Source organism: Salmo salar, chromosome 22 (assembly GCF_965601325.2).
Source record: "Salmo salar chromosome 22, fSalSal1, whole genome shotgun sequence".
NCBI classification, from domain to species: domain Eukaryota; kingdom Metazoa; phylum Chordata; class Actinopteri; order Salmoniformes; family Salmonidae; genus Salmo; species Salmo salar.
The window spans coordinates 65,763,472-65,776,717 of NC_138312.1; the positions used below are offsets into that span (position 1 = coordinate 65,763,472).

Consider the following 13,246-nt stretch of genomic DNA (forward strand, 5'->3'; position numbering starts at 1 on the left):
GAGGTCCCTGGTTAAAAAATCAATTATTTTAATCAGTACCTGTTACCTTCAGATTAGTCCCGTGACACTTGTGGGGAACGTAGGGCAAAACTGAGAACATTGTGACAAGTGGGGTCACATTAGTTTGGAGGCCAAAGATTTGGGATTCTACAAACAGAAGTTGGCACATAAAGGGTTCCGACTTCAGACGAGTCCCCTGACACTTGTGGGGGACGTAGAGACGAATTGAGAACACCACCGTGTTCGTGAGGGTCTCCCCTTTCCAGGGAGTGGTCATACGATGTTGTAGGTCAAACGGTTCAGAAGCTACAATTGTTTTTGTGAGAGGACCGATTATAGCTCCACCACCTTTCATTGCAGATGTGGAGGTGTAACATAAACAGTTATGGAGGCTTGAGACAGATACGACGCGTTTCAATCTCTCTAGTTGAAAACTGATCGATTTGAATGGGTATTTTTTACGTTCGTTTACTTTGATTCACGTACTGATGCATCAATTGACTCAAAATAAATGAGCTCCATTCTTTTTGAAGTTTTATTTTTTCATTTTCTCTTTTAAAATATTAATTGACCTCATTTGCTCAATATTCATTTGTCAACACTCATCATCAGTTTGCTGTCGCGGCTTAAGAAGACAGAGTGTGAAAGACACAGCAGATGAAATACAAAAGATTTGAACTGAAGCCTGGTCAACAGTTTGGAAGACTGCTATGCTCAAAAGTATAGCACAAACACTCACATGAGGTTCAATCTTTCCAAGCACCATGGACAAGAACAATTGATATCCTCATTGTCATTGCCGCAGAAATAATTTTTTTTTATTCTTGTGTAAGGCTCGTTGGTCTAGGGGTATGATTCTCGCTTCGGGTGCGAGAGGTCCCGGGTTCAAATCCCGGATGAGCCCTTTTGCAGATCTTTTAACAAGCTCAGACAGGCAAATCTCTGGCCACTGGTTGCAAACAGCCACCTCTTGGGCGCAGGACGAGGTGGCTGAATGATTTAGGACTGCGTATCTATTGTGATATTAACTAGTTCGCTCAAATTCGCACTTCATTTAGAAAACCTGCAAAAAGTAAGAGCAAATCTGACTTCCACGAACATTGATTCCAATGTAATACAGGTGAAATGACACCCAGCCCCTAAAACTAGCGAATATCTCATGCTCTGCATTGGCCGTGAATTGAACCCGGGTCAACTGCTTGGAAGGCAGCTATGCTCACCACTATACCACCAATGCTATGTGAAGCTTGCAAGCAACGTGGAGACATCGATTCATATCCTGACCGTCATTTTTGTGGAAAGTGAAAATTCTTTGACCAAAAGGATCGTTGGTATAGTTGTACTATTATGGCTTAGGTTGAGAGAGGTCCCTGGTTAAAAAATCAATTATTTTAATCAGTACCTGTTACCTTCAGATTAGTCCCGTGACACTTGTGGGGAACGTAGGGCAAAACTGAGAACATTGTGACAAGTGGGGTCACATTAGTTTGGAGGCCAAAGATTTGGGATTCTACAAACAGAAGTTGGCACATAAAGGGTTCCGACTTCAGACGAGTCCCCTGACACTTGTGGGGGACGTAGAGACGAATTGAGAACACCACCGTGTTCGTGAGGGTCTCCCCTTTCCAGGGAGTGGTCATACGATGTTGTAGGTCAAACGGTTCAGAAGCTACAATTGTTTTTGTGAGAGGACCGATTATAGCTCCACCACCTTTCATTGCAGATGTGGAGGTGTAACATAAACAGTTATGGAGGCTTGAGACAGATACGACGCGTTTCAATCTCTCTAGTTGAAAACTGATCGATTTGAATGGGTATTTTTTACGTTCGTTTACTTTGATTCACGTACTGATGCATCAATTGACTCAAAATAAATGAGCTCCATTCTTTTTGAAGTTTTATTTTTTCATTTTCTCTTTTAAAATATTAATTGACCTCATTTGCTCAATATTCATTTGTCAACACTCATCATCAGTTTGCTGTCGCGACTTAAGAAGACAGAGTGTGAAAGACACAGCAGATGAAATACAAAAGATTTGAACTGAAGCCTGGTCAACAGTTTGGAAGACTGCTATGCTCAAAAGTATAGCACAAACACTCACATGAGGTTCAATCTTTCCAAGCACCATGGACAAGAACAATTGATATCCTCATTGTCATTGCCGCAGAAAGAAAAACAATTTTATTCTTGTGTAAGGCTCGTTGGTCTAGGGGTATGATTCTCGCTTCGGGTGCGAGAGGTCCCGGGTTCAAATCCCGGATGAGCCCTTTTGCAGATCTTTTAACAAGCTCAGACAGGCAAATCTCTGGCCACTGGTTGCAAACAGCCACCTCTTGGGCGCAGGACGAGGTGGCTGAATGATTTAGGACTGCGTATCTATTGTGATATTAACTAGTTCGCTCAAATTCGCACTTCATTTAGAAAACCTGCAAAAAGTAAGAGCAAATCTGACTTCCACGAACATTGATTCCAATGTAATACAGGTGAAATGACACCCAGCCCCTAAAACTAGCGAATATCTCATGCTCTGCATTGGCCGTGAATTGAACCCGGGTCAACTGCTTGGAAGGCAGCTATGCTCACCACTATACCACCAATGCTATGTGAAGCTTGCAAGCAACGTGGAGACATCGATTCATATCCTGACCGTCATTTTTGTGGAAAGTGAAAATTCTTTGACCAAAAGGATCGTTGGTATAGTTGTACTATTATGGCTTAGGTTGAGAGAGGTCCCTGGTTAAAAAATCAATTATTTTAATCAGTACCTGTTACCTTCAGATTAGTCCCGTGACACTTGTGGGGAACGTAGGGCAAAACTGAGAACATTGTGACAAGTGGGGTCACATTAGTTTGGAGGCCAAAGATTTGGGATTCTACAAACAGAAGTTGGCACATAAAGGGTTCCGACTTCAGACGAGTCCCCTGACACTTGTGGGGGACGTAGAGACGAATTGAGAACACCACCGTGTTCGTGAGGGTCTCCCCTTTCCAGGGAGTGGTCATACGATGTTGTAGGTCAAACGGTTCAGAAGCTACAATTGTTTTTGTGAGAGGACCGATTATAGCTCCACCACCTTTCATTGCAGATGTGGAGGTGTAACATAAACAGTTATGGAGGCTTGAGACAGATACGACGCGTTTCAATCTCTCTAGTTGAAAACTGATCGATTTGAATGGGTATTTTTTACGTTCGTTTACTTTGATTCACGTACTGATGCATCAATTGACTCAAAATAAATGAGCTCCATTCTTTTTGAAGTTTTATTTTTTCATTTTCTCTTTTAAAATATTAATTGACCTCATTTGCTCAATATTCATTTGTCAACACTCATCATCAGTTTGCTGTCGCGGCTTAAGAAGACAGAGTGTGAAAGACACAGCAGATGAAATACAAAAGATTTGAACTGAAGCCTGGTCAACAGTTTGGAAGACTGCTATGCTCAAAAGTATAGCACAAACACTCACATGAGGTTCAATCTTTCCAAGCACCATGGACAAGAACAATTGATATCCTCATTGTCATTGCCGCAGAAAGAAAAACAATTTTATTCTTGTGTAAGGCTCGTTGGTCTAGGGGTATGATTCTCGCTTCGGGTGCGAGAGGTCCCGGGTTCAAATCCCGGATGAGCCCTTTTGCAGATCTTTTAACAAGCTCAGACAGGCAAATCTCTGGCCACTGGTTGCAAACAGCCACCTCTTGGGCGCAGGACGAGGTGGCTGAATGATTTAGGACTGCGTATCTATTGTGATATTAACTAGTTCGCTCAAATTCGCACTTCATTTAGAAAACCTGCAAAAAGTAAGAGCAAATCTGACTTCCACGAACATTGATTCCAATGTAATACAGGTGAAATGACACCCAGCCCCTAAAACTAGCGAATATCTCATGCTCTGCATTGGCCGTGAATTGAACCCGGGTCAACTGCTTGGAAGGCAGCTATGCTCACCACTATACCACCAATGCTATGTGAAGCTTGCAAGCAACGTGGAGACATCGATTCATATCCTGACCGTCATTTTTGTGGAAAGTGAAAATTCTTTGACCAAAAGGATCGTTGGTATAGTTGTACTATTATGGCTTAGGGTGAGAGAGGTCCCTGGTTAAAAAATCAATTATTTTAATCAGTACCTGTTACCTTCAGATTAGTCCCGTGACACTTGTGGGGAACGTAGGGCAAAACTGAGAACATTGTGACAAGTGGGGTCACATTAGTTTGGAGGCCAAAGATTTGGGATTCTACAAACAGAAGTTGGCACATAAAGGGTTCCGACTTCAGACGAGTCCCCTGACACTTGTGGGGGACGTAGAGACGAATTGAGAACACCACCGTGTTCGTGAGGGTCTCCCCTTTCCAGGGAGTGGTCATACGATGTTGTAGGTCAAACGGTTCAGAAGCTACAATTGTTTTTGTGAGAGGACCGATTATAGGTATGTCTCATGGTTTGACTAACACCTCTCTAGCTCCACCACCTTTCATTGCAGATGTGGAGGTGTAACATAAACAGTTATGGAGGCTTGAGACAGATACGACGCGTTTCAATCTCTCTAGTTGAAAACTGATCGATTTGAATGGGTATTTTTTACGTTCGTTTACTTTGATTCACGTACTGATGCATCAATTGACTCAAAATAAATGAGCTCCATTCTTTTTGAAGTTTTATTTTTTCATTTTCTCTTTTAAAATATTAATTGACCTCATTTGCTCAATATTCATTTGTCAACACTCATCATCAGTTTGCTGTCGCGACTTAAGAAGACAGAGTGTGAAAGACACAGCAGATGAAATACAAAAGATTTGAACTGAAGCCTGGTCAACAGTTTGGAAGACTGCTATGCTCAAAAGTATAGCACAAACACTCACATGAGGTTCAATCTTTCCAAGCACCATGGACAAGAACAATTGATATCCTCATTGTCATTGCCGCAGAAAGAAAAACAATTTTATTCTTGTGTAAGGCTCGTTGGTCTAGGGGTATGATTCTCGCTTCGGGTGCGAGAGGTCCCGGGTTCAAATCCCGGATGAGTCCTTTTGCAGATCTTTTAACAAGCTCAGACAGGCAAATCTCTGGCCACTGGTTGCAAACAGCCACCTCTTGGGCGCAGGACGAGGTGGCTGAATGATTTAGGACTGCGTATCTATTGTGATATTATCTAGTTCGCTCAAATTCGCACTTCATTTAGAAAACCTGCAAAAAGTAAGAGCAAATCTGACTTCCACGAACATTGATTCCAATGTAATACAGGTGAAATGACACCCAGCCCCTAAAACTAGCGAATATCTCATGCTCTGCATTGGCCGTGAATTGAACCCGGGTCAACTGCTTGGAAGGCAGCTATGCTCACCACTATACCACCAATGCTATGTGAAGCTTGCAAGCAACGTGGAGACATCGATTCATATCCTGACCGTCATTTTTGTGGAAAGTGAAAATTCTTTGACCAAAAGGATCGTTGGTATAGTTGTACTATTATGGCTTAGGGTGAGAGAGGTCCCTGGTTAAAAAATCAATTATTTTAATCAGTACCTGTTACCTTCAGATTAGTCCCGTGACACTTGTGGGGAACGTAGGGCAAAACTGAGAACATTGTGACAAGTGGGGTCACATTAGTTTGGAGGCCAAAGATTTGGGATTCTACAAACAGAAGTTGGCACATAAAGGGTTCCGACTTCAGACGAGTCCCCTGACACTTGTGGGGGACGTAGAGACGAATTGAGAACACCACCGTGTTCGTGAGGGTCTCCCCTTTCCAGGGAGTGGTCATACGATGTTGTAGGTCAAACGGTTCAGAAGCTACAATTGTTTTTGTGAGAGGACCGATTATAGGTATGTCTCATGGTTTGACTAACACCTCTCTAGCTCCACCACCTTTCATTGCAGATGTGGAGGTGTAACATAAACAGTTATGGAGGCTTGAGACAGATACGACGCGTTTCAATCTCTCTAGTTGAAAACTGATCGATTTGAATGGGTATTTTTTACGTTCGTTTACTTTGATTCACGTACATACTCTGGACCTAGTTTTGTCCCATGGAATAAATGTTGTGGATCTAAATGTTTTTCCTCATAATCCTGGACTATCGGACCACCATTTTATTACGTTTGCAATTGCAACAAATAATCTGCTCAGACCCCAACCAAGGAGCATTAAAAGTCGTGCTATAAATTCTCAGACAACCCAAAGATTCCTTGATGCCCTTCCAGACTGCCTCTGCCTACCCAAGGACGTCAGAGGACAAAAATCAGTTAACCACCTAACCGAGGAACTCAATTTAACCTTGCGCAATACCCTAGATGCAGTTGCACCCCTAAAAACTAAAAACATCTGTCATAAGAAACTAGCTCCCTGGTATACAGAAAATACACGAGCTCTGAAGCAAGCTTCCAGAAAATTGGAACGGAAATGGCGCCACACCAAACTGGAAGTCTTCCGACTAGCTTGGAAAGACAGTACCGTGCAGTATCGAAGAGCCCTTACTGCTGCTCGATCATCCTATTTTTCCAACTTAATTGAGGAAAATAAGAACAATCCGAAATTTCTTTTTGATACTGTCGCAAAGCTAACTAAAAAGCAGCCTTCGCAAATGGAGGATGGCTTTCACTTCAGCAGTAATACATTTATGAACTTCTTTGAGGAAAAGATCATGATCATTAGAAAGCAAATTACAGACTCCTCTTTAAATCTGGGTATTCCTCCAAAGCTCCATTGTCCTGAGTCTGCACAACTCTGCCAGGACCTAGGATCAAGGGAGATACTTAAGTGTTTTAGTACTATATCTCTTGACGCAATGATGAAAATAATCATGGCCTCCAAACCCTCAAGCTGCATACTGGACCCTATTCCAACTAAACTACTGAAAGAGCTGCTTCCTGTGCTTGGCCCTCCTATGTTGAACATAATAAACGGCTCTCTATCCACCGGATGTGTACCAAGCTCACTAAAAGTGGCAGTAATAAAGCCTCTCTTGAAAAAGCCGAATCTTGATCCAGAAATTATAAAAAACTATCGGCCTATATCGAATCTTCCATTCCTCTCCAAAATTTTAGAAAAAGCTGTTGCACAGCAACTGACTGCCTTCCTGAAGACAAACAATGTATACGAAACGCTTCAGTCTGGTTTTAGACCCCATCATAGCACTGAGACTGCACTTGTGAAGGTGGTAAATGACCTTTTAATGACGTCAGACCGAGGCTCTGCATCTGTCCTCGTGCTCCTAGATCTTAGTGCCGCTTTTGATACCATCGATCACCACATTCTTTTGGAGAGATTGGAAACCCAAATTGGTCTACATGGACAAGTTCTGGCCTGGTTTAGATCTTATCTGTCGGAAAGATATCAGTTTGTCTCTGTGAATGGTTTGTCCTCTGACAAATCAATTGTAAATTTCGGTGTTCCTCAAGGTTCCGTTTTAGGACCACTATTGTTTTCACTATATATTTTACCTCTTGGGGATGTCATTCGAAAACATAATGTTAAATTTCACTGCTATGCAGACGACACACAGCTGTACATTTCAATGAAACATGGTGAAGCCCCAAAATTGCCCTCGCTAGAAGCCTGTGTTTCAGACATAAAGAAGTGGATGGCTGCAAACTTTCTACTTTTAAACTCGGACAAAACAGAGATGCTTGTTCTAGGTCCCAAGAAACAAAGAGATCTTCTGTTGAATCTGACAATTAATCTGGATGGTTGTACAGTCGTCTCAAATAAAACTGTGAAGGACCTCGGCGTTACTCTGGACCCTGATCTCTCTTTTGAAGAACATATCAAGACTGTTTCAAGGACAGCTTTTTTCCATCTACGTAACATTGCAAAAATCAGAAATTTTCTGTCCAAAAATGACGCAGAAAAATTAATCCATGCTTTTGTTACTTCTAGGCTGGACTACTGCAATGCTCTACTTTCCGGCTACCCGGATAAAGCACTAAATAAACTTCAGTTAGTGCTAAATACGGCTGCTAGAATCCTGACTAGAACCAAAAAATTTGATCATATTACTCCAGTGTTAGCCTCCCTACACTGGCTTCCTGTTAAGGCAAGGGCTGATTTCAAGGTTTTACTGCTAACCTACAAAGCATTACATGGGCTTGCTCCTACCTATCTTTCCGATTTGGTCCTGCCGTACATACCTACACGTACGCTACGGTCACAAGACGCAGGCCTCCTAATTGTCCCTAGAATTTCTAAGCAAACGGCTGGAGGTAGGGCTTTCTCCTATAGAGCTCCATTTTTATGGAATGGTCTGCCTACCAATGTGAGAGACGCAGACTCAGTCTCAACCTTTAAGTCTTTACTGAAGACTTATCTCTTCAGTAGGTCCTATGATTAAGTATAGTCTGGCCCAGGAGTGTGAAGGTGAACGGAAAGGCTGGAGCAACGAACCGCCCTTGCTGTCTCTGCCTTGCCGGTTCCCCTCTTTCCACTGGGATTCTCTGCCTCTAACCCTTTTACAGAGGCTGAGTCACTGGCCTACTGGTGTTCTTCCATGCCGTCCATGGGAGGGGTGCGTCACTTGAGTGGGTTGAGTCACTGACGTGGTCTTCCTGTCTGGGTTGGCGCCCCCCCCCCCCCCCCCCCTTGGGTTGTGCCATGGCGGAGATCGTTGTGGGCTATACTCGGCCTTGTCTTAGGACGGTAAGTTGGTGGTTGGAGACATCCCTCTAGTGGTGTGGGGGCTGTGCTTTGGCAAAGTGGGTGGGGTTATATCCTGCCTGTTTGGCCCTGTCCCGGGGTATCATCGGATGGGGCCACAGTGTCTTCTGATCCCTCCTGTCTCAGCCTCCAGTATTTATGCTGCAGTAGTTTATGTGTCGGGGGGCTAGGGTCAGTCTGTTACATCTGGAGTATTTCTCTTGTCTTATCCGGTGTCCTGTGTGTATTTAAATATGCTCTCTCTAATTCTCTCTTTCTCTCTTTCTGTCTTTCTCTCGGAGGACCTGAGCCCTAGGACCATGCCTCAGGACTACCTGGTATGATGACTCCTTGCTGTCCCCAGTCCACCTGGCCGTGCTGCTGCTCCAGTTTCAACTGTTCTGCCTGCGGCTATGGAACCCTGACCTGTTCACCGGACGTGCTTGTTGCACCCTCGACAACTACTATGATTATTATTATTTGACCATGCTGGTCATTTATGAACATTTTAACATTTTAACATTTTGACCATGTTCTGTTATAATATCCACCCTGCACAGCCAGAAGAGGACTGGCCACCCCTCATAGCCTGGTTCCTCTCTAGGTTTCTTCCTAGGTTTTTGGCCTTTCTAGGGAGTTTTTCCTAGGGAGTTTTTCCTAGCCACCGTGCTTCTTTCACATGCTTTGCTTGCTGTTTGGGGTTTTAGGCTGCGTTTCTGTACAGCACTTTGAGAATATCAGCTGATGTACGAAGGGCTATATAAAAATAAATTTGATTTTGATTTGATGCATCAATTGACTCAAAATAAATGAGCTCCATTCTTTTTGAAGTTTTATTTTTTCATTTTCTCTTTTAAAATATTAATTGACCTCATTTGCTCAATATTCATTTGTCAACACTCATCATCAGTTTGCTGTCGCGACTTAAGAAGACAGAGTGTGAAAGACACAGCAGATGAAATACAAAAGATTTGAACTGAAGCCTGGTCAACAGTTTGGAAGACTGCTATGCTCAAAAGTATAGCACAAACACTCACATGAGGTTCAATCTTTCCAAGCACCATGGACAAGAACAATTGATATCCTCATTGTCATTGCCGCAGAAAGAAAAACAATTTTATTCTTGTGTAAGGCTCGTTGGTCTAGGGGTATGATTCTCGCTTCGGGTGCGAGAGGTCCCGGGTTCAAATCCCGGATGAGTCCTTTTGCAGATCTTTTAACAAGCTCAGACAGGCAAATCTCTGGCCACTGGTTGCAAACAGCCACCTCTTGGGCGCAGGACGAGGTGGCTGAATGATTTAGGACTGCGTATCTATTGTGATATTATCTAGTTCGCTCAAATTCGCACTTCATTTAGAAAACCTGCAAAAAGTAAGAGCAAATCTGACTTCCACGAACATTGATTCCAATGTAATACAGGTGAAATGACACCCAGCCCCTAAAACTAGCGAATATCTCATGCTCTGCATTGGCCGTGAATTGAACCCGGGTCAACTGCTTGGAAGGCAGCTATGCTCACCACTATACCACCAATGCTATGTGAAGCTTGCAAGCAACGTGGAGACATCGATTCATATCCTGACCGTCATTTTTGTGGAAAGTGAAAATTCTTTGACCAAAAGGATCGTTGGTATAGTTGTACTATTATGGCTTAGGGTGAGAGAGGTCCCTGGTTAAAAAATCAATTATTTTAATCAGTACCTGTTACCTTCAGATTAGTCCCGTGACACTTGTGGGGAACGTAGGGCAAAACTGAGAACATTGTGACAAGTGGGGTCACATTAGTTTGGAGGCCAAAGATTTGGGATTCTACAAACAGAAGTTGGCACATAAAGGGTTCCGACTTCAGACGAGTCCCCTGACACTTGTGGGGGACGTAGAGACGAATTGAGAACACCACCGTGTTCGTGAGGGTCTCCCCCTTTCCAGGGAGTGGTCATACGATGTTGTAGGTCAAACGGTTCAGAAGCTACAATTGTTTTTGTGAGAGGACCGATTATAGGTATGTCTCATGGTTTGACTAACACCTCTCTAGCTCCACCACCTTTCATTGCAGATGTGGAGGTGTAACATAAACAGTTATGGAGGCTTGAGACAGATACGACGCGTTTCAATCTCTCTAGTTGAAAACTGATCGATTTGAATGGGTATTTTTTACGTTCGTTTACTTTGATTCACGTACTGATGCATCAATTGACTCAAAATAAATGAGCTCCATTCTTTTTGAAGTTTTATTTTTTCATTTTCTCTTTTAAAATATTAATTGACCTCATTTGCTCAATATTCATTTGTCAACACTCATCATCAGTTTGCTGTCGCGACTTAAGAAGACAGAGTGTGAAAGACACAGCAGATGAAATACAAAAGATTTGAACTGAAGCCTGGTCAACAGTTTGGAAGACTGCTATGCTCAAAAGTATAGCACAAACACTCACATGAGGTTCAATCTTTCCAAGCACCATGGACAAGAACAATTGATATCCTCATTGTCATTGCCGCAGAAAGAAAAACAATTTTATTCTTGTGTAAGGCTCGTTGGTCTAGGGGTATGATTCTCGCTTCGGGTGCGAGAGGTCCCGGGTTCAAATCCCGGATGAGTCCTTTTGCAGATCTTTTAACAAGCTCAGACAGGCAAATCTCTGGCCACTGGTTGCAAACAGCCACCTCTTGGGCGCAGGACGAGGTGGCTGAATGATTTAGGACTGCGTATCTATTGTGATATTATCTAGTTCGCTCAAATTCGCACTTCATTTAGAAAACCTGCAAAAAGTAAGAGCAAATCTGACTTCCACGAACATTGATTCCAATGTAATACAGGTGAAATGACACCCAGCCCCTAAAACTAGCGAATATCTCATGCTCTGCATTGGCCGTGAATTGAACCCGGGTCAACTGCTTGGAAGGCAGCTATGCTCACCACTATACCACCAATGCTATGTGAAGCTTGCAAGCAACGTGGAGACATCGATTCATATCCTGACCGTCATTTTTGTGGAAAGTGAAAATTCTTTGACCAAAAGGATCGTTGGTATAGTTGTACTATTATGGCTTAGGGTGAGAGAGGTCCCTGGTTAAAAAATCAATTATTTTAATCAGTACCTGTTACCTTCAGATTAGTCCCGTGACACTTGTGGGGAACGTAGGGCAAAACTGAGAACATTGTGACAAGTGGGGTCACATTAGTTTGGAGGCCAAAGATTTGGGATTCTACAAACAGAAGTTGGCACATAAAGGGTTCCGACTTCAGACGAGTCCCCTGACACTTGTGGGGGACGTAGAGACGAATTGAGAACACCACCGTGTTCGTGAGGGTCTCCCCCTTTCCAGGGAGTGGTCATACGATGTTGTAGGTCAAACGGTTCAGAAGCTACAATTGTTTTTGTGAGAGGACCGATTATAGGTATGTCTCATGGTTTGACTAACACCTCTCTAGCTCCACCACCTTTCATTGCAGATGTGGAGGTGTAACATAAACAGTTATGGAGGCTTGAGACAGATACGACGCGTTTCAATCTCTCTAGTTGAAAACTGATCGATTTGAATGGGTATTTTTTACGTTCGTTTACTTTGATTCACGTACTGATGCATCAATTGACTCAAAATAAATGAGCTCCATTCTTTTTGAAGTTTTATTTTTTCATTTTCTCTTTTAAAATATTAATTGACCTCATTTGCTCAATATTCATTTGTCAACACTCATCATCAGTTTGCTGTCGCGACTTAAGAAGACAGAGTGTGAAAGACACAGCAGATGAAATACAAAAGATTTGAACTGAAGCCTGGTCAACAGTTTGGAAGACTGCTATGCTCAAAAGTATAGCACAAACACTCACATGAGGTTCAATCTTTCCAAGCACCATGGACAAGAACAATTGATATCCTCATTGTCATTGCCGCAGAAAGAAAAACAATTTTATTCTTGTGTAAGGCTCGTTGGTCTAGGGGTATGATTCTCGCTTCGGGTGCGAGAGGTCCCGGGTTCAAATCCCGGATGAGTCCTTTTGCAGATCTTTTAACAAGCTCAGACAGGCAAATCTCTGGCCACTGGTTGCAAACAGCCACCTCTTGGGCGCAGGACGAGGTGGCTGAATGATTTAGGACTGCGTATCTATTGTGATATTAACTAGTTCGCTCAAATTCGCACTTCATTTAGAAAACCTGCAAAAAGTAAGAGCAAATCTGACTTCCACGAACATTGATTCCAATGTAATACAGGTGAAATGACACCCAGCCCCTAAAACTAGCGAATATCTCATGCTCTGCATTGGCCGTGAATTGAACCCGGGTCAACTGCTTGGAAGGCAGCTATGCTCACCACTATACCACCAATGCTATGTGAAGCTTGCAAGCAACGTGGAGACATCGATTCATATCCTGACCGTCATTTTTGTGGAAAGTGAAAATTCTTTGACCAAAAGGATCGTTGGTATAGTTGTACTATTATGGCTTAGGGTGAGAGAGGTCCCTGGTTAAAAAATCAATTATTTTAATCAGTACCTGTTACCTTCAGATTAGTCCCGTGACACTTGTGGGGAACGTAGGGCAAAACTGAGAACATTGTGACAAGTGGGGTCACATTAGTTTGGAGGCCAAAGATTTGGGATTCTACAAAC

The 13,246-nt window shown here is 42.9% G+C and overlaps 14 non-coding genes across 14 annotated transcripts; 7 read left to right on the forward strand and 7 right to left on the reverse strand.

Moving 5' to 3' along the window:
* The first annotated feature begins 832 nt into the window (after nucleotides 1-832).
* Nucleotides 833-904, forward strand: trnap-cgg (transfer RNA proline (anticodon CGG)). The gene has a single exon. It is a non-coding gene; the product is annotated as a tRNA-Pro (tRNA).
* Nucleotides 905-1,165: 261 nt separating this feature from the next.
* On the reverse strand, nucleotides 1,166-1,237 carry trnag-ucc (transfer RNA glycine (anticodon UCC)). The gene has a single exon. It is a non-coding gene; the product is annotated as a tRNA-Gly (tRNA).
* A 959-nt stretch (nucleotides 1,238-2,196) lies between these two features.
* trnap-cgg (transfer RNA proline (anticodon CGG)) lies at nucleotides 2,197-2,268 on the forward strand. The gene has a single exon. It is a non-coding gene; the product is annotated as a tRNA-Pro (tRNA).
* Nucleotides 2,269-2,529: 261 nt separating this feature from the next.
* trnag-ucc (transfer RNA glycine (anticodon UCC)) lies at nucleotides 2,530-2,601 on the reverse strand. The gene has a single exon. It is a non-coding gene; the product is annotated as a tRNA-Gly (tRNA).
* Nucleotides 2,602-3,560: 959 nt separating this feature from the next.
* On the forward strand, nucleotides 3,561-3,632 carry trnap-cgg (transfer RNA proline (anticodon CGG)). The gene has a single exon. It is a non-coding gene; the product is annotated as a tRNA-Pro (tRNA).
* A 261-nt stretch (nucleotides 3,633-3,893) lies between these two features.
* Nucleotides 3,894-3,965, reverse strand: trnag-ucc (transfer RNA glycine (anticodon UCC)). The gene has a single exon. It is a non-coding gene; the product is annotated as a tRNA-Gly (tRNA).
* A 992-nt stretch (nucleotides 3,966-4,957) lies between these two features.
* Nucleotides 4,958-5,029, forward strand: trnap-cgg (transfer RNA proline (anticodon CGG)). The gene has a single exon. It is a non-coding gene; the product is annotated as a tRNA-Pro (tRNA).
* A 261-nt stretch (nucleotides 5,030-5,290) lies between these two features.
* On the reverse strand, nucleotides 5,291-5,362 carry trnag-ucc (transfer RNA glycine (anticodon UCC)). The gene has a single exon. It is a non-coding gene; the product is annotated as a tRNA-Gly (tRNA).
* A 4,402-nt stretch (nucleotides 5,363-9,764) lies between these two features.
* Nucleotides 9,765-9,836, forward strand: trnap-cgg (transfer RNA proline (anticodon CGG)). The gene has a single exon. It is a non-coding gene; the product is annotated as a tRNA-Pro (tRNA).
* Nucleotides 9,837-10,097: 261 nt separating this feature from the next.
* On the reverse strand, nucleotides 10,098-10,169 carry trnag-ucc (transfer RNA glycine (anticodon UCC)). Its single transcript has one exon. It is a non-coding gene; the product is annotated as a tRNA-Gly (tRNA).
* Nucleotides 10,170-11,162: 993 nt separating this feature from the next.
* trnap-cgg (transfer RNA proline (anticodon CGG)) lies at nucleotides 11,163-11,234 on the forward strand. Its single transcript has one exon. It is a non-coding gene; the product is annotated as a tRNA-Pro (tRNA).
* Nucleotides 11,235-11,495: 261 nt separating this feature from the next.
* trnag-ucc (transfer RNA glycine (anticodon UCC)) lies at nucleotides 11,496-11,567 on the reverse strand. The gene has a single exon. It is a non-coding gene; the product is annotated as a tRNA-Gly (tRNA).
* A 993-nt stretch (nucleotides 11,568-12,560) lies between these two features.
* Nucleotides 12,561-12,632, forward strand: trnap-cgg (transfer RNA proline (anticodon CGG)). The gene has a single exon. It is a non-coding gene; the product is annotated as a tRNA-Pro (tRNA).
* Nucleotides 12,633-12,893: 261 nt separating this feature from the next.
* Nucleotides 12,894-12,965, reverse strand: trnag-ucc (transfer RNA glycine (anticodon UCC)). Its single transcript has one exon. It is a non-coding gene; the product is annotated as a tRNA-Gly (tRNA).
* Between the last annotated feature and the right edge of the window lie 281 nt (nucleotides 12,966-13,246).